General features: G+C 56.9%; 1 protein-coding gene across 13 annotated transcripts in view; it reads left to right on the forward strand.

The window, feature by feature from the left end:
- The window catches only part of MEF2D (myocyte enhancer factor 2D), an 81108-nt gene that overhangs the window by 14182 nt on the left and 47045 nt on the right, over positions 1-19881 (forward strand). For 12 of the 13 annotated variants that reach the window (XM_068415214.1, XM_068415203.1, XM_068415209.1 and 9 more), the window contains exon 2: positions 11667-11736. The gene's annotated coding sequence lies outside the window, so the exon portion shown is untranslated. Of the gene's footprint in view, positions 1-11666; positions 11737-16346; positions 16453-19881 lie in introns of those variants that run through there. The other variant, XM_068415207.1, reaches the window with a different exon arrangement.

Consider the following 19881-nt stretch of genomic DNA (forward strand, 5'->3'; position numbering starts at 1 on the left):
GCTGTACCCAGCCTTAATCTCTTTAAACTGTATTTCGTTAATCCTTCATTAGGATCTCATTGTGAGCTTGTTATCCCGTTAGGGCTTAGAGCCGCGCGTGGCGGCATCGCCCGCAGAGCCGGGGTGGGAAGGGGCTGCGTTGTCCCCGCCGGGACGTGCCGGGTGCCCGGCTGAGGTGGGCTGTGCTCTGTGGGGTGGGTGCCTGCTGCTCCGTCCAGTTCCCACCAGTTTAGGTGCTTGAAGAGGAGTGGGTGACAGCAGGATGGGTGCTGGGCGCCCGCAGTCCTGGTGTCTTTAGTGTCGACTTTATCTTCCCCTCCATCGCTGGACGTGCCCCTCTGGGGTGTCGGTGCCGGCGATGGGGGGGTGTGATGTAAACTAGAGCTGGGTTTGTTTGCACTGAGGCTGGATCTTCCGTAGGAGCATTTCTGAGTGGCCCCGGGTGCCAAGGGCAACGTTTTAGCCGGGGTTATCCGGCGAGCTCGCGGGAGGTGACCCTGAACCGGCATGGCAGGAGGAGGGCGAGCTCGGTGCTTGCTTGACCCCCTTCCCGCTGCCACAGGAGCCTTAAAAAGGGCATCGGTGGGACCCGACGTGGGTGGATTCCTTCCCTTAGCTGGGAGGCTGGAGCTGCTCCGTGCCGCCGGCTCCCCGGGCACAGCCACACTCCCCTTGGCACCTTTTGGCATCCTTCCCCCATCCGCAGGGACCTTGGGGCGACCGGGTGGTGGCAACAGCTCTGCAGCACCCAGGGGTGTCGGGATACCTTCAAGCCCTGATTTTGGAAGGTGTTTTTTGGAGGAGGAGAGCGGCTTCGCACGGGTCTAAAGCCGGCGAGGTGGGAAGCGTCTCGCCGGAGAACGGAGCGGGGCTGAGCGATGTGCGAGGCGTCGGGAGATGGTCCGCAGGGCGATGTGAAAAGCAAACCAAAACCTGCACGCCCCTGTGTTCCCACACGTGCCGGCAACCGGGGAAGCGAGCAGCTGGAGTTGAGACTCAGTTTCCCCTCCCTCAAAAAAACCAATAAATTAGGTGGGATTTTTATCTTCCCTGTTTTTTTTGGTGTAGGAACGTGGCGCTGAAGAGGGGCTAAAAGATTGCTGCGTGTTTTAGTGCTTTCTTGTCCATCCTCGTCGCTGGAAGGTCTCGCAGGACACGTTAACGTGTCCTCGTCCGCTCCTACGTGCTGGATACCGGGGTCGGGTGAAAGGAGGTGACTCCTGTGACATTGCCCAGCGAACGAAAATGGCCCAGACTCTAAGATGTGGCTCCATGGCGAGCGTTTGATGGTGTTTAAAGTTTAATGCACATTTATTTGCCTTCAGGTCACGGAGCATCTCTGCAGGTCGTGCTTTTGGCAGGGCGCGAGGGCACGGTGAGGGGCTCGTGGCATCGCTTGGAGATAGGAGGTGGGGTCTCCGCAGGATGTGGGACAGGAGAAACTTTGGTTCTTGCTGCATTTATTTCTGCGGCCGATGCTCAGCCTGTGCCGGAGCAGCAGATTTTACTTTTATCCTTCCAGAAAATGGGAATAATGATGTCTGGGAGTGCCGGCTCCTTGCCTTGGGTTTCACCTTCGGGGTGCTCCCACCGTGGGGCTCGTGCTGGGAAGGTAAAGCTTTTCCAAACTCCTCTCTCCCCTTTTTCCTGTGCCTATAATTAGCCCTGGCTCCCCGCCACCGTATACTTGTACGATCCTGGAAAGAGGTCACGGCTTCGCCGAAATTCTTGGGAACGGAGCTGCCTTTGCAGCTGGGAAAGCGGTGCAATTTCCAAGCAGATAAGAAATAGGGCAAATGTGACTTTTTTTTTTTTTCTTTTTCTGCTGTAATTTATGGGCTCTGGGCATGGCAGCCGCCGGGCTCCTCCCTGCTCCGCTCTCCTCTTGCCTGGGGGAGCGGATGAGTCCGTCTGGATCGGCACAGAGGTTAAACACGCTTCTGCCTCCTCCATCTCCTGGGCTACTGGGTTTTGTTTTCCCCTTCTGCTGTATCCCATCCAAGGTCTTCCTCAGGGCTGGAGGAGGAAACAAAGCCCGTTCCTGCGTGTTTGTGGTCCTTTCAACTTCTAAAACTTCCCGTTTTTATGAATTTCCCTGGAGCGGGGATCTCTTTGCGGCAGGGTGAGGGGTAGGACCCCGTTTTTCTCCCACAAAGGGGCAAAGCAAATGGGAGCAGAGGGGGCTGGGGAGGGTTTTCCTGCCTCTGAACCCTCCCTTGCCAAACCGGTGAGAAACTCAAAGCGAAAAGAGTATTTTTAAAATAGAAAACTCCCTTCTTCCTAAAAGAGAGACAGAAATACAGCAAAATCCCCTGTTTAAAAGTTTCCCGAAGCTCTGCTGTTGTTTCTCTACCCCTGTGCAGTAATTCTGAGAAAAAATCAGGATAAACAGGACCAAAAAGGACGGGAATGGAGAGAGCGAGGGCTCAATCCCGGCATGTGCCGTATCCCTTCCCGGCAGCATCCCACCGCCGAAGCCGATCTTCCATTGGAGAGATTATCTAAAAAAAAAAAAATCAAGAGCTTAAAAAGCAAAACACTAATTGGCTCCTAGGCCCGAGAGCGGCTTTTCTTCCCTCCCTTTTAAATCTGAACACTGGGATTTTCGCTTTTAAATTCCAGCACCGCAGAGCTGGGGTTTTAAGGGGAAGAAGCACCGAGGATGCTGAGACCTGTGATGCTGCTGCCAGGTCCCCTTTTGAGGCACCAAGAGTTTTTCCAGCAATTGCAATATTTGATAAATCCCTTTTTTTTGTGTGTTTGCTGGCGTGTTCATATTGCAGGTTGCATTTGGGATTTGGGATTTTTCCAAGGGTTATCTTTAATAATCTTTAATATCTTTAGAGATGATCTAGACGTAGGGATTGAGTGCACCCTCAGTGAATTTGCAGGTGACCCCAAACTGGGTGGGAGTGTCAATCTGCTGGAGGGTAGGAAGGGTCTGCAGAGGGATCTGGACAGGTTGGATCGATGGGCTGAGACCAACGGCGTGAGGTTCAACAAGAACAAGGGCCGGGTCTGACACTTGGGCCGCAACAACCCCCTGCAGCGCTCCAGGCTGGGGGAAGAGTGGCTGGAAAAGGACCTGGGGGTGTTGATCGATGGCGGCTGGATATGAGCCATCAGTGTGCCCAGGTGGCCAAGAAGGCCAATGGCATCCTGGCCTCTCTCAGGAATAGTGTGGCCAGCCGGTCTGGGGAAGAGATCGTCCCTCTGTACTCGGCACTGATGAGGCCGCACCGTGAATCCCGTGTCCAGTTGTGGGCCCTGCACTTCAAGAGAGATGTTGAGGTGTTGGAGCGAGTGCAGAGGAGGGCGACCAAGCTGGTGAAGGGTCTGGAGGGTCTGACCTACGAGGAATGGCTGAGGGAGCTGGGGGTGTTTATCCTGGAGAAGAGGAGGCTCAGAGGTGACCTTAGTGCAGTCTACAACTACCTGAAGGGAGGTTGTAGCGGGGTGGGAGTCGGCCTCTTCTCCCGGGCAACCAGCGATAGGACAAGAGGGCACAGCCTCAAGCTTGGCCAGGGGAGGGTCAGGTTGGACATTAGGAAGCATTTCTTCTCAGCAAGGGTCATTAGCCATTGGAAGGGGCTGCCCAGGGAGGTGGTGGAGTCACCATCTCTGGAGGGGTTTAAGAAAAGCCTGGACATGGCACTTAGTGCCCTGGTCTAGTTGCCATGGTGGTGTCAGGGCAATGGTTGGACTCGATGATCCCAGAGGGCTCTTCCAACCTCATTGATTCTGTGATTCTGTTATGGGGGCGGATCCGTGCGAGAGGTGCTGGGAGGTGATGCTTGCACCAGCCGTGGAGGTTTTGTTGCCCCACGGGGGACAGAGTCATTCGGGCAGTGGCCGGGCGCTCTCCTATGGATTTGTGCTGCTCGGTTGGCTGATTAACCAAATTACACAGAGCTTTTTTTTCTCTGTAGGTGCCTATAAAACCCCCCTCCTGCTTTCCCCTCACAGCGGCGTACGTGGGGGGTGGTGTAGGAGTCGCTGACGACGGCACCGAATGTGCAAAGTGTTTCTCTGCACCTTGCCGGAGAGAAATATTTTAATTTTTTTTTTTAAATTTTTTTTTTAAAGAAAAAAGTGGATCTGAAGTTTGGGGAGCAGGCGCCCTCCCTGCGGCGATTCGCCGAGGATGCAAAGGGTTTTTGGGGCTTGAACCTGTAGATTTGGGTAACCCCAGGGGTGATTTTATTCTCTGCTCGGGGTTTTCCCTCGTGGGGTTTTCGGAGGCTGCCGGGTGATGGAGGTTTGCTCCGTCGGGATGCGGCTCACGGTTTTCTGGGTGTGAGCCTGGCTTTGCAGCCGGTGCAGGATCAGTGCTTTGTCTTTTGGCCCAAAGAGTTTGCACGAGGGGTCGGGGTTTGCACGAGGGGTTGGGGTTTGCACGAGGGGTTGGGGTTTGTGTGAGGGCTCAGCGTTTGCACAAGGGTTCAGATTTTGCATGAGGGATCAGGGTTTGCATGAGGGCTTGGGGTTTGTTCAAGGGATCGGGGGTTGCATGAGGGTTCAGGGGTTGCACGAGGGTTCAGGGGTTGCACGAGGGTTCAGGGGTTGCACGAGGGGTTGGGCTTTGCACGAGGGGTTGGGCTTTGCACAAGGGGTTGGGCTTTGCATGAGGATTTGGGATTTGCATGAGGGTTCAGGATTTGCACAAGGGGTCGGGGGTTGCACGAGGCTTTGGGGTTTGTTCAAGGGGTCGGGGTTTGCACAAGGGTTCAGGGTTTGCACAAGGGTTCAGGGTTTGCACAAGGGTTCAGAGTTTGCACAAGGGTTTGGGGTTTGCACAAGGGTTTGGGGTTTGCGTGAGGATTTGGGATTTGCACGAGGGTTTGGGGTTTGCACAAGGGTTTGGGGTTTGCACGAGGGGTCAGTGTTTGCACGAGGGGTCAATGTTTGCATGCCGACTTGGGTCAAACACCCTTTTTTTGCTTTCCAGGGCTGAGCAGCCCCGGCTCCTGCTCGGGTCGCGGCGGTGCCGGCTGCTTTCCCAGCTCCTTGCTTGGGGTTTCATCGGGCAGCGCTGGCGGGTGCTGGTGTTGGTGGTGGGCTGGGTGCTGGGGAGCGGGCGGGTGAGAGGTGCTGGGTGCCTGGCAGGTGGCAGCAGCCCTGGCCGTGGCCGGCTGAGCTGGGGACACACTGGAGGGTCTGTGCCGCAACCCAGAATTAAAGCAAATCTCCCACCTCCTCCCTCTCTGCATTCACAAGAGAGGGGTTTTGGGGGATGCCACCGCAACGTGTCACCTAACGGCAGCCGGGAGGTGACTTAGGACCCACCACCGATTGTCAGAGCCGGGAGATGGATGGGCTGGAAGGTTTGGAATGGGGCAAACGTGTTTGTTTGGTTTCCATGGGGAGAGGATGGGTGGCAGCCCGAGCTGCGATGCAGAACGTCCCCGGGGCCAGCGGCTGCTGACTCAGGGGACAGCAGAGCGCAGCGGTGAGGGGACCTGGGCTTTGCTCTTAATTATGATGATTTTTCTCCCGTCTTCCTTCCCACCCGGCCTCGGCGCACGCTGGCGCGCAGCCCTGGCTTGCCACACCTCGCCGGGTGGCCCTGGAGTTTGGACCTGCCCTGCAGAGCCAGGGCTGGGGCTGTGCCAGGGCTGGGGCTGTGATGCCAGCGGGCGCAGGGGCACCCAGTCCGGCTGGGTTCCTGTGCCCAGGGAGGGGGCAAGCGCTGCATCAGCCTGGGCAAGCTCCCTTGGGGTCCTTGGTGACCTGCCCAAGGGGTGGTTGTTCCCAAACAGGGGGGCGAGGGGAGCTGGTACCGCTGTGGGTAGCCCTGCCATGCTATGTGGCTTGAGAGATGGGTGAGAATCGGATCTGTGGTGTTTGGGGAGAGCCAGGAGGGGTTGGTGGGAGGGTCAGGAGGGCTTAAGGAGGGGTCTGGGGGGCTGGTGGTGACTCCTCTGCTTTGGAAATGCCATCAGGAGCTGGAATTGTGAAGCCGGAGCAGCTCTCGGTGCTGCTGTAAAACCTCCTGCATCCCTGGAGCAGCGCTGGGCGATGCCCCGGCGGGTACCGGGGGATGCGGGCAGAGCGGGGGCACCCGCAGCCCCTCTTGGCACCTCGGGGATGGGTTCACACATGCACCATCCTGGGCTGCCATTAAGGAGGTTAAAATTAGTTAAGGAAAGCAAAGCGGCGGCTGCTCTGGTCAGACGTGGTTGTACCCGTAACCCCGGCCCGGTGCCTGGCACAGCACCGCAGAGATGCTGCTGTCTCTGTGGGCCATGGGGCCCCGGGGCCGGTGCCAGCAGGTGGCAATGTGACCCGAGGCATTGCCACCGTCACCAGGGTGAGGGCAAGAGCTGGGTACTCAGGGTATGGGGCACCCACATCTTGGCATCCCTGGGCTCTCATGGGAGCCCCCCGTGATGCCCTTGGGTGTTTTGGGTTTGTTTTAGGCTCGGGGTCCTCCTGGCGCTGGTGGTTGAGCAGGAGGGAGGTGAGGGGCTTGCTCAGGGGGAGGGAATCGGCGTTTGGGCTGGGGGATGTTTGTGTTTCCAGCTCTGCTGTTTGCTTCCCCTCTCCGTGCCTCAGTTTCCCTGCTCTGGGAGGAGCAGGCAGTAGGGCCACCTCATGCGGGTGGTCGCGGTGCTGCCGATTGGCACTCGGGGACATCCTGGACGGGCTCTCGGAGTGGGGACGTGCAAACTGGAGCCTGTAGGCACCGGACCCCCCCCGCCACCCTTCGGTCACCGGCGTGGCACGGTGCGTGCCGTCGCTCCGAACACCGTGCCGGTCCCCAGCCCTCCCGGCCGCCCCCCCCGCCCGCGTCCATCCAGCTGGAGGTTTCGGTTCTGCATCTCCACCGCCCAAGGGGGAACTCAGCCAGCGAGAGCGAAACTCAGTGGCTCCAACCGTCGCACAGGGGCACCACCCCCCTCCCCGGCACCATCTCCGTGTCCCCCAAGTCCTGGCAGGGCCGGCGGCTGCTGTCGCAACACCTGTGGCCGTGGCTGTGCCATGTGCTCGGCCGCTGTGACCTTTCCTGGAGCACGGCTCGGTGGGGACGGAGAGCAACTCTGAGGAGAAGGACTTGGGGGTGATGGGTGACGAGAAGCTCAACACGAGCCAACGTGCGCTGGCAGCCCAAAGCCAACTGTGTCCTGGGCTGCATCCCCAGCAGCGTGGCCAGCAGGGTGAGGGAGGGGATTCTGCCCCTCTGCTCCGCTCTCCTGAGACCCCCCTGCAGTGCTGCGTCCAGCTCTGGGGCCCCAAGAGCAGAAGGACACGGAGCTGGTGGAGCGAGTCCAGAGGAGGCCACGGAGATGGAGCCCCTCTGCTCTGGGGACAGGCTGGGAGAGCTGGGGCTGTTCAGCGTGGAGAAGAGAAGGCTCCGGGGAGACCTTCTAGCACCTTCCAGCAGCTGAAGGGGCTACAGGAAAGCTGGAGAGGGGCTTTGGCCAAGGGCATGGAGTGACAGGACGAGGGGGAATGGTTTTAAACTGAAAGAGGGGAGATTGAGATGAGATATTGGAATGAAATTCTTTGCTGTGAGGGTGGTGAGACCCTGGCCCAGGTTGCCCAGAGAAGCTGTGGCTGCCCCCTCCCTGGCAGTGTTCAAGGCCAGGTTGGATGGGGCTTGGAGCAACGTGGGCTGGTGGAAGGTGTCCCTGTCCGTGGCAGGGGGGTGGAACTGGCTGGGCTTTAAGGTCCCTTCTAACCCAAACCAGTCTGTGACTCTGTGATTCAGCCCATCCCTGTGCAGGTGTTGGAGGAGCACCGGGGGTGGCTGCACCTTCTGCACGGCGCAGACGTGTCCTCGGCACGGCTGGCTTGTGCCATCGCTCGTCCCGACGATGGGCGGTCGGGTTCTCGCTGCGTTTAACCACCAGCCTGTCCTGGAGTGGGATCTCACCCAGTTTGTCCCTTCCCCGGAGGAAACCCAAATGTAAAAGACTCATCAAGCCTAATTAAGCCCTGGGGATGTTCCCCGGGGCTGGTGCAAACTGGAGGCTGGAGAAACAGAGAAAATCCTATTTTCTTTATATTTTTTTAATATTTTTGGCTGATCCTTGCTGTTGCTGCGACCCCCAGCAACTGGGAACTGGGGTCTGGGGTGGCCCCAGTTTGGGGTGGGGGGTCCCCAAGCAGCAAGCTGGGTCAGGAGCCCCGGGGCAAGGGGAAGTTTGGGTTTGGCATCCAAATGTTTGCGGCCCTGAGCCCGTTGCTGGAGGAAACATGAGAAAAGGGGAAGGAGAGATTGCGGTCGGCTGCTCTTCCCCCGCAATCTGCGCCTCCCTCTTGGCCCCTCGGGCTCCGCGTCGGAGGCCCAACGCGCAGCAGTTCCCCCCCTCCATCTCCCCTTCTCCTCCTGTGTGCTGGGATGTCCCCAGCCAGGCTTTTGAGGCCTTAATTGGCCGGTGATTGATCTAATAACGAGGCTGGGAGCTCGTTTGGGTGATTTAGCGTCTTCCAGCCTCCCGCACCCGGGTTTTGCCTGAGCGTGTCCCTCCGCCAGCTCAAGGGGATTATTTATTTGGGGGTATTAAATGTATATGTGGTGTAGTTGGGGGTGTATATGTATGGGGGTGTATACATTTTGGGGGGATATATGTAAAGGGGATATATATTTGGGGATATATATCTATATATGGGGATATATACATATTTGGGGGTATATATATATGGGAATATATATTTGGGGGTATATATATATATGGGGATATATATTTGGGGGTGTATATATAGGGATATATATATTTTGGGGGGTCTATATCTGTATATGGGGATATATATATTTTTGGGGGTGTATATCTATATATAGGGATATATATTTGGGGGTGTATAATCTATACATGGGATACCTGTGTTTGGGGGTGTATATCTATATAGGGGGATATATTTTTGGGGGTCTATATCTATATGTGGAGAGATATATATATTTGGGGGTGTATATCTGTATATGGGGATATATATAGTTGGGGGTGTATATATATGGGGATATATATTTGGGGGTGTATGTCTATATATGGGGATATATTTTTGGGGGTCTATATGTATATATGGGGATATTTATTTGGGGGTCTTTATATATGGAGAGAGAGATATATGTTTGGGGGTGTAAATCTGTATAGGGGGATATATATTTGGGGTGTACATATCTATATATAGGGATATATATTTGGGGGTGTATGTCTATATATGGGGATATTTATATATTTGGGGGTGTATATCTGTATATGGGGATATAGAGATATACACACCAAATATATATATAGGGATATATATTTGGGGGTCTATATATATGGGGATATATATTTGGGGGCCTATATCTATATATGGAGAGAGATATATATTTGGGGGTGTATATATCTGTATATGGGGATATATATTTGGGGGTGTATATCTATATATGGGGATATATAATATATTTGGGGGTGTATATCTGTATATGGGGATATATATATTTGGTGTGTATATCTATATATAGGGATATATATTTGGGGGTGTGTATCTGTATAGGGGATATATATTTGGGGGTGTATATATCTATATATAGGGATATATATCAGCCCCACCAGCCACCCCGCTGCCTTTGCCTGGCCAGTTGCACCAGCTCAACCACATCAGTTACAATCTGGGGGGTCCCAGGAGGTGTGTGTGTGTGTGTGTCCCCACCAGGGAGGTTTCTCTGCTGCTCTCGGGGCAGGTCCCGCCTCGAGGGGTTTTGGTTTGTCGCTGGGCGAAACCGAAGCTTCAGTTTTCAAACAGGAACAATTTTATCGCCTGCTCAGCAGTTCTGCCTGAAAGCTGGACACAAAGATTGTCTTCTCTTTCCCCCTTTTCCTCCCCTTCTTTTTTTTTTCACTTAGAAAGAGGAATTCACTTGCCTTTGCTGCCTCCATGCCTCCCCTACGTGATTTTTTGAAAACACGGCACTTTTCCCCTTTCCTGGGCAGCATTTCTCTCTTGAAAACAAAAAGGCTTCGAACGCAGGCGGTGCCGCGGGGCTGAGTACCCCGAGAGCTGCTCGTGCCCCAAGAGCTGCTCGTGCCCCAAGAGCTGGTGGTACCCCAAGAGCTACTCGTGCCCCAAGAGCTGCTGGTACCCCAAGAGCTGCTCGTGCCCCAAGAGCTGCTCGTGCCCCAAGAACTGCTGGTACCCCAAGAGCCGCTCGTCCCCCACGAGCTGCTGGTACCCCACGAGCTGCTGGTACCCCGAGAGCTGCTCGTGCCCCAAGAGCTGCTCGTGCCCCAAGAGCTGCTGGTACCCCAAGAGCTGCTCATACCCCGAGAGCCGCTCGTCCCCCACAAGCTGCTGGTACCCCACGAGCTGCTTGTCCCCCAAGAGCCGCTCGTGCCCCAAGAGCCGCTCGTGCCCCAAGAGCCGCTCGTGCCCCAAGAGCTGCTGGTACCCCAAGAGCTGCTCGTCCACAAGAGCTGCTGGTACCCTGAGGAAAGGGTTTCAGGAGCCCATCGAGGGACCCTTTGCATTAAACACCAGGGACAGCATCCGTGGCACGGGTGCAGCCCCTCGGTGCGAGGGTGACCGCGCTCACGCCAACCTCTCCATCCCTCGGAGCCGGCACCAACCCCAGTCCCGGAGGGCAACAGGTTGGTCTGGGCATTAACTGGTGTAAGCAGGGCAATAGCTGGCGCCCCCATCCTTGTCCCCGCCGCTCTCCCATCATGGAGGTGACAGACCCAGACGTGTCCGTCTGTCCTGATGCTGGGAAACCCCGCGGCCGGTCCCTCTGCAGGACCCCGGCACACGTGGCGCGAGGTTTGGTGCTCTCGGGAGGCTGGAAAGCCGCTTGTACCCCGGCTGTTTTGGGGTGTCCCCTCCGCGTGGCTCCTCGGGGACGAGGGGCAGGCGCAGCCCCGGCCGGAGCCACGCGCTCCTCGCTCCAGCTTTGTTCAGGCTGAATTTTGTAATGTCAGGAAATGAGCTGGCCGTGGGAGGGGAGGCAGCCGGGGAGAGGAAGGCTGGTTTTGTGGTCGAAGCGGAGGATGAGGACGGCCGGAAAGCCGAGCACAATTCCTCGCTCTGTTGCAGGCGCCGGGGGTGAGGCCGCAGCTCGGGAGCTCGCGGCGCGTTCGGAGAGCCGGGTGCCGGCCCTCCGTGCCTCAGTTTCCCTTTTGTTCAGCGGGAGAAAGCACCGTGGGGCGACACACTGTCCCACGCCAGCAGCACGGGGCTGAAACCCCTGCGCTTGTCCCCGTCTTCGAGTGGCGAGCGGTGAGGTGAATTTAGCAGCCGTTTCGTTCTCGGCCCATTAATTAACACTAATTTTTGTTTTATGGTTTCTTTCATTCCCAAACTCTTTTTAAAGTTTCTTTTCCCCCTGGTCTCTTTATACCTGTCTCTCTTGCTCTTCTTTTTTCCCCCACTTTTTTTTTGCGGTCCCACAGGTTACCGTATCCCATCCCTACCTCTGGGCACCAGGATACTCTCCGCACTCCATAGGGTCAGGGCTCCTGGTGGCCTTGGGGGGGTCTGGCAAGGTCCTACCCAGCCCCCGTGGCCCCTGCAGTGATGCTCAGCATCAGGATCTGTGCGGGGGGGGACCCCTTCGCCTCCTGTCCCCTCACCCAGGGCTGCTGCGGTGGGGACCAGGAGCCCCTCATTGTCCCCGGGGGGTGCGAGGAGCCCCGTCCTTGTCCCCCGTCCCCTCGGACTGACGGCTGCTCGCTTTTTCTTTGCAGTTTGACTGAGGAGCGGCGGCCGCAGCTCGTCCTCTGGCAGGAGTGGAAGATGCAGGAGTCTGCGTAGCAGGTACGGGGAGGGGGGGAGATCCCAACCCTTGGGCTCTCGCTGCCTTATGGGGTTTGTGCATCCCCCCTGTGCTGGGCTGGGGGTGAGGAGGGGACCCCCACGGAGCTCACCCTGGCTGGATGCAGCTCAGGGGCTCTGCCACCCGTGTTGGTGCGGGATGTGACCCTCCAGCTCTGCTCTGGGTCCTGGTGCGGGCACCCTGCCCAGCTGCGCGCCCCTCACTGCGGGTGCGAGGGGGTCCCGGTGAGCGGCACCGGGCAGCAGTGTGTGTCCCCCACCTTGCAATGGGAAACTGGTGTGGGGCAGGGAGGTGGCACCCGCTCAAGGTCCCACAGCCCCGTGGGCACCATCAGTGGGTGCTCCACGGCTCGGCTCAGCTGCATCCCAGCCGATTTGGGGCTCTGTGGGTTTTTTTTTGGGGTGTCGGCGCACAGGAGGGTTTTCCCGCCTGGTTTCTCCCCAGATGGATGAGACTCGTGACCAAACCCACTGTTATCTTGGGCCCCGTGTCCAGGTTTTCGCCCTTCTCGACCTTCTTTGCCCGTTTATTGCTCTTACAGTAAATGTTTGCGTCTCCCTTGTCTGCAGTGAGGTTGTGGTCGAGCCAACGCCGCGGACCCGTTTTTTTTATGAGGGCTCGACGGTTTCGTGTAATGTGTCTTCTGCACCTGATATCGAAATCAATAAAAGGAAAGATTTTAAAAATAAATATGACCCCCAGCTCCTGAAAGGAGGGGACTCTCATCGCGGTTTTGCTGGGTTGAGATGGGTTTTTTAGTGCCGGAGAAGGGGCAGGTGATTTATTTGGAGGCTTCGTGCCGGGAGATGGGGATGGTGTTCACCGTTTCCTCTGCAAGGTCAGGACCAAGGGCTTCATCTTGCTGTTGGTTTTGCTGATAGGAACCAAGAGCAGCTCCCCAGGCTTGCGTGGAGGAGTGGAAGGGTCCTGCTGCGTCTCGGGTTGTGCCAGCGATGGGTTGTGGTGGAGAACGGGGCCGGGAAGGCTCCACGGGGTCCGTCCTGCTGCGGTTCGGCTCAGCGCGGGGCCGGTATGGGACCGGCTCCGTTCCGCTCGCGTCGGGCACAGATACCAGCCAAGGGTAGCTGGTATTTGTGAATAATTAAAGGGAGCGATGGGGCTGTCTGCTGCGGGGTGGGAGCGGAGGGCAGGACCCTCATGGTCCCGATGCACCGGGCATGTCCCGTCCCCCTGTCTCAGATGCTTGAGGGCATCTCACTAAACTCCTTCTCCCCCACATCCCTCCTAGCTGCTGGAGACGGGCTGCTCACCTCCACCGCCTCCGTATTGACCAGTTACTTATTTTTTTAGCTTGTTATTTTTTAGGCTCACACAAATCCTGGTTGTATGGGTTGGCAGCGTCGTCCCGCAAAGCCCCGTGCTGTTGCTGCCGGAGTTTCGAGCAGGAGAGGAGCAGTTTAGCCAAGGAGCGGTGCGTAATTTGTGCGACTTGGGGGGATTATTTCGAAAAGCATCTCCAGGGACTAGAGAATCATAGAATGTCAGGGGTTGGAAGGGACCTCTGGAGAGCATCGAGTCCAGCCCCCTGCCAGAGCAGGACCAATCTAGGGCAGGTCACACAGGAACGCATCCAGACGGGTCTTGAAAGTCTCCAGAGAAGGAGACTCCACAACCTCTCTGGGGAGCCTGTTCCAGGGCTCTGTAACCCTCACAGTAAAGAAGTTCTTCCTCATGTTGAGGTTGAACTTGCTGTGCTCCAGCTCGCATCCATTGGCCCTTGTCCTATCGCAGGGCACAAGTGAAAAGAGGTTGCCCCTTTCCTCTTGACACCCAGCCCTCATCTATTTATACACATTAATCACATCCCCTCTCAGTCTTCTCTTCTCCAGACTAAAAAGCCCCAGGTCTCTCAACCTTTCCCCATAAGGCAGGTGTTCCAGTCCCTTCATCATACTTGTAGCCCTCCGTTGGACTCTCTCCAGTAGATCTCTGTCCCTCTTGAACTGAGGAGCCCAGAACTGAACGCAATACTCCAGGTGAGGTCTCACCAGGGTAGAGTAGAGGGGGAGGAGGACCTCCCTCGACCTGCTGGACACACTATTCTTAATGCACCCCAGGACACCATTGGCCTTCTTGGCCCCAAGGGCACATTGCTGTCCCATGGATAACTTGTTGTCCACCAGGACTCCAAGGTCCTTCTCCACGGAGCTGCTCTCTAGCAGATCCCCTCCTAACCTGCACTGGTGCATTTCATTACTCCTTCCCAGGTGCAGGACTCTGCACTTATTCTTGTTGAACCTCATTAGGTTCCTCTTTGCCCAGCTCTCCAGTCTGTCCAACTCATGCTGAATGGCCGCACAGCCTTCAGGTGGATCAGCCAAACCTCCCAGCTTCATACCATCAGCAAACTTGCTGAGAAGACACTCTGTCCCTTCATCAAGGTCGTTGATGAAGATGTTGAACAGGACTGGGCCCAGCACTGATCCTTGGGGGACTCCACTAGTTCCAGGTCTCCAGCTGGACTTGGCACCATTGATTACCACTCTTTGGGCTCTGTTGGGTAGCCAGTTCTTCATCCATCTCACTGTTCTTCTAGCTCACACTTTCTGAGCTTGCTTGCTTGATTTAACCCCAACAAAGCCCCGTCCTGTGTCCCGTGACATGCAGCATCGCTCCCCCCGGTCAACAGGCATTTTGTCTTCCCGAGGCCACCCCATCACCAGCAAAACCTCCCTCTGCCCAACTGCTTCTGCTGCAGAAAACTCTTCTTAGGGCCCGTGACCTTAATCAAATCGACTCTTTCACGTCCCGAAGACGCTTGTATCACCTCGCTGCAGCCATGCTCGGTAAATCACGTGTCACGAGCTGCAGGGTCTGTGCCAGCCTCTTTCTCTCGAGGATTTTTTGCTGATTTCCAGCTGCTTGGGAAGAGCCCTTGGGTCTGCTCCTCTGCTCTTGAAGGCATCATGTTCTCTTGGAGGTCTAATGCTGGTGGAGACTTGAGTTTGCAGCTCCTGGGCTCCCACCGTGCTCTAGGCATCTTTTTTTTGGGCTGATACTGCCCAGATCCTACCTGGGCTTAGAGTTAATAATGCTGATGATCTGAATATCCTCTTCGGTGAAAATTAAGGTGCAAACCCGTAGGAAGGAGGACGGCATCCTTCAGAAGCGCTTTTGGTGTTTCCCTCCCAAGACGCCGCTCGCGTGTGCTGGCTGTGATGCTCATGGATGGCTTGAACCCAACCGGGGCTGGAGGATAAACTTCCCCCTTTGGGGTTAAACCCAACCCTTTAACCATCACTGGGGTGGGCGAAGCGGCTTCTCCCCTCGGCTCACTCAGCACTGAGCTGTTTGCATCCATCAGGATCCTCCCTATTTCCAGGGCGAGCTCATAAAAACCGACCCGTGCGCTCACCAAAAACCCAGTTCCTTGCCCCTTGCTGGCTTCGGGATCCGGGGTTTGATAAAATGATGGTTTCGTGCTGCCCGTGTGGCTGCGGGAACGCGATGGTGCTGCTGGAGGTCACCTTTGAGCTCCCCGCGGAGCCGGGTGGCCTTTCGCGGTCACGGCCCTGCCCTGCGCTTCGCTTCGCTGAGCTCATCCGCTATTTTGCCACCGACTGCGGGGGGGTGGAAAAGCTCTTTTCCCTTGGGGAAAAGCCAACTTGGTCAGAAATTTCTGCGCGGAAATGTCGTCTGTGTCCTCCCCGGAGGTCCTGCTGTGCCCATGGGGTCTGTCCCCATTCCGCCGTGCCCACGGGGTCTGTCCCCATCCCACCATGTCCACGGGGTCTGTCCCCATCCCGCTGTGCCTACAGGGTCTGTCCCCATCCTGCCGTGCCCACGGGGTCTGTCCAGATCCCACCATGCCCATGGGGTCTGTCCAGATCCCACCATGCCCACGAGGTCTGTCTCCATCCCACCATGCCCACAGGGTCTGTCCCCATCCCGCCGTGTCCCCAGCTTTGGGGTGGCGGAGGAAGCGAGCCCGGGGGCTGCTCTCGGCAGCTGTTCGCAAGCTCTGGCCGCTCCCTTCCTCCCACCCCGGCACGCTTAAACCACCTCCTCCTGCCTTCACATCTGCCTCTGCCCTTTAGACGCCGCCGTGAGTCCCCGGTGCTCCCCAAAGAGGGCTTTTTTTGGGGTGGGGATCAGGGGGACCAGGGGTGGCCTCAGCGGTGGGGACGGCGGCTTCATCCCGCGCTCTTCCTCCCGGCCGCCGCGGAGAAGGACGCAGCCACCCTGTCTCCTGTAAGTACCTCTCACTCTTTCCACTGGAGAGTTAAAATTAGCAACTTCTTTTTATAAAACAGGCGTCGCTTTAAACCTTGCCAGCCCAGAGTTTCCTTTTATTCCCCCCAACTCCCAGCTCCTTTTTCTCTTGATTTTTATTTTAATTTTATTGTTATCATCGAACGTACGCGTGCACATTTCTCCCCCCGCTCCCCTTTATTTTTTTTTATTTTAATTTTTTTTTTCCCTCCCCCTTCTTTTCGTTCCTTCCTTTTTTAAACACGGGTGACGCTGCAGTGTCGGTGCGGAGTTCGGAGCCAAATAAACAGCCCCGGCGCACCCCCACCCGCCCCGATCGCCTTACAGAGCCCCGGTGCCGGAGCCCAGCGCCGAATTTAGAGCCCTTATCTATGGTCAGCCTCCGTGGTCGCCGCTGCTCTGCCTGGGGAGGGGGTTGGTTTACCCCCCCGAGCCCCTTTTTACTCCTGACACAGATCTTCGATGTGAGTGTGCCTCTATTTTTTTTTTTTCCCTGTCTCCTTTGTGTTCGTGGTAAAGCACAAAAGTGCCCCTAAATCAGGACCCGTTGCTTTTTTTCTTGGGGGGGGTGGTGGGGGAGTTCCCATGTGGGGAGGATCAGCTGCGTGGAGAGAGGGGGAAACTGAGGCACGGTGGGGAGTGGGTGAGCTGGGATTTCCTCCTCTTAAAATAAAAATAAATAGAGATGAGCAGGGAAAATGCAGCAGGATTGGTGCTTGTCTCCAAGGGATGAATTGAGGCCCTTTGGGGACGCTCGTACCCGCGGTCCCCCGTGGCAGGGACGATGCCGGGGACCAGCGTGGGTGGAGGGTGCCGTGGTGCCGCGGCCGGAGCCGGTGGGTCGAGGTGACCGTCGCAGCCCGGATCTGCGAAAGCAAACAGGAAGGCGAGCGGGGGAGCAGCCCACCCTATTTACGGGGCGTCGGGGAGGTTGTTTATTGTGGTTCCTCTGAGGTTGGTATCGGGGTTTTTTAACACCTTCCTGCTCGCTGCCGTTCCCTTTCGGTGCTCGGCGGTGACCAGGGGACCACGCACCTCTCCACCCCGAGCATCACACCGGGGCTCTCCCTCCTCTTCCTTCTCCTCCCATAACTATTTCCTAACTGTTTGCTTTGCTCTAGAGACCAGCCCGGGACGAACGCGGTGGGGCTGGGACCGGCGTTGGCCTTGGCTCATCCTAGAAAAAGTTTTTTCCATCTTAATTTTTTTTTTCCGGGATTTTTTGCGCTGTTACAGCCCAGATCCTGCCTGGGCTTCGAGTTAATAATGCTGATGATCTGAATATCCTCTTTGGTGAAAATTAAGGTGCAAAACCCATAGGAAGGAGGACGGCATCCTTCAGAAGTGCTTTTAGTTTCCCTCCCAAGACGCCGCTCGCGTGCGCTGGCTCCGATGCTCATGGATGGCTTGAACCCAACTGGGGCTGGAGGGTAAACTTCACCCTTTGGGGTTAAACCCAACCCTTTAACCATCGCTGGGGTGGGCGAAGCGGCTTCTCCCCTCTGCTCGACTCAGGGGACCCCATCGTGGCGGGGTCATCCCTGTTTGGGGACAGGGTTTGGGGCTGCGGGTCTCATCCCATCTGCAGGGTCCCGGGTTTCTTCTTTGGCAACCGAACGGCTGCCCGCGGTGCTGCCCTGGGTGACGGCGGAGCAGCGATGGCTGCGAAGCCCTTTCCTCCTCCTGCATCTCTTCTGGGCAATCAATCGATTTGGGCAGCTATTATTTATTTATCCCCACCCTGAAGCCAAAAATTTGCTCTGAAATATTTTCCTTTCTACCCGCAAACTCGTGCCTTCCAAAACCCACGCTTTCTCTCTCGTGCCCTTTGCAAGTCTGCAGAAAAATCCGCCTTATTTGGGATTTTTTGCCCCAATATTTTCCATTTTCCAAGCGGAATCGTGACTGGTGTTTATCGCGACACTCCGGCACTCACGATAGAGCTCTCGCCTGCCCTCGGGATCCATCTCGTCTGTGCTGCAAGAGCATCCCTGCCACTGTCCCTTTGGAAACCCGGGCTGGGACCTGCACCCAAGCCCTTGGCTTCAACCCCCACCCCCAAAATCACCATCCCCCCGGCACGTGGTGAAGGGCTCAGCCAGTCGAGGTGGCTCCCCCCTGCCTAAACCCTCCCTGCTAAACCACAAGCTTTAGGTGGGTTAAAAAAAAAACACCTTTTAGGATCATTTTCCCCACTGTTCCTGGAGGATGCGCCCCAGGATGGGGTCTGGGTGAGTCCCCCTCTCCTTGCTAGTGGGGACCATCCTCCAGCGATGCCATCGGTGCGGGCAGGCGGCACCATGTGCCCGGCTCGGCTCGGGTTTGGTGGCCAGGGAGCGGAGGGGACAGGATTTGTGCGCCTGTGTCTCGAGTGTGCGTCTTGTGAGCGAGCGGCGACAGCTGAGAGGCAGCTGTCGGGCTGCGTTTTAGCTGCCTGATGAGCTGGGGCTGGGTCCTCACCCACCCGCCTCGCTGGCTTGGGGACATGGGGTGAGGGTCCCGCCCCGTCCCTCGTCGTTCTTTTGCCTGTGGATGCCTGTGGGCCGTGGCTCGTCCCGGCAAAGCCTTTGTGCCACCACGGGCATCCCCTAGTTGCAGCAGCCATGAGTTGTGCTGAGGGACCTTGAGCTGGTTTGCCCCCAACCCTGCCCTGGGTTTGGCTGTGGCAGCTCCGGGTGCCCCACAGTCCCCAGTGCCGTGCCCAGGCTCTGGATTGAGGGTCACCGGTGCCAGCGGCAGATGTGGAGGCTGATGCAACGTTACTGGGGTGCTGGGTTGGAGCCGCCGTGTTTGCAGGGGAAGGGGAAGTGGAAAAGGCCCTGGGGGTGTTGGTCGATGGCGGCTGGATATGAGCCAGCAGTGTGCCCAGGTGGCCAAGAAGGCCACCAGCATCCTGGCTTGTGTCAGCACTAGTGTGGCCAGCAGGACTAGGGCAGGGATCATCCCCCTGGACTCGGCACTGGTGAGGCCGCACCTCGAATCCTGGGTGCAGTTTTGGGCCCCTCACGACAAGAAAGACCTTGAGGTGCTGGAGCGAGTCCAGAGAAGGGCAACGGGTCTGGTGAAGGGTCTGGAGCACAAGTGTGATGGGGAGCGGCTGAGGGACCTGGGGGGGTTTAGCCTGGAGAAAAGGAGGCTGAGGGGAGACCTTATGGCCCCAAGTTGCCCCAGGGGAGGTTTAGGTTGGAGATCAGGGACAATTTCTTCACCCAAAAGGTTGTCAAGCGCTGGCACAGGCTGCCCAGGGCAGTGGTGGAGTCCCCATCCCTGGGGGGATTTAAAAGCCGTGTAGATGTGGTGCTGAGGGCCATGGGTTAGTGGTGGCCTTGGCAGTGCTGGGGTAACGGTTGGACTCGATGATCTTAAAGGTCCTTCCCAACCAAAACCATTCTGTGATTCTATGAAGTTAAACCCATTTTTGCTGTGTGACACCTTGTCCTGGCTCCTCCCGTTCACTCAGAGCGAGTTCAGTTCGAGTTCGGTGGCAGCCAGACCCTGGTCTGTGCCTCCCGATGGGCTTTGGCAGCTCCTTCTCCTCTCATGGCCCTTGGGCTGGAGCTCTTGGGGCCAAGCGACGGCTCTTTCTGCTTGGTTCCTCGTGCCCGGGGCCTTGGTCTCTGCTTGCAAATTGTGGTGCTGTTCTAGTCCCAAATAATTAATGCTCTTGGTGGACCTTTGTTTGCTTTATTAAAATAAAACAGTGGTGGCTGGTGATGAGCTTCCTGCTGGTAGACGGCAGCGTGCTCCGAGCGTGAGCCTGTGGCTATGGAGTGAAGTCGGTTTTTGGGGTGGAAATGGTGGGGACGCGCACAGATGGCTGGGCAGGTCCACCTCTGAGCAAAGCAGATGGCCACGGCGCCGATTTCTGTGGGTTTCTTTCCAGGTTGGAAGTG

The sequence above is a fragment of the Nyctibius grandis genome, chromosome 17 (genome assembly GCF_013368605.1).
Source record: "Nyctibius grandis isolate bNycGra1 chromosome 17, bNycGra1.pri, whole genome shotgun sequence".
Classification (NCBI taxonomy): Eukaryota; Metazoa; Chordata; class Aves; order Nyctibiiformes; family Nyctibiidae; genus Nyctibius; species Nyctibius grandis.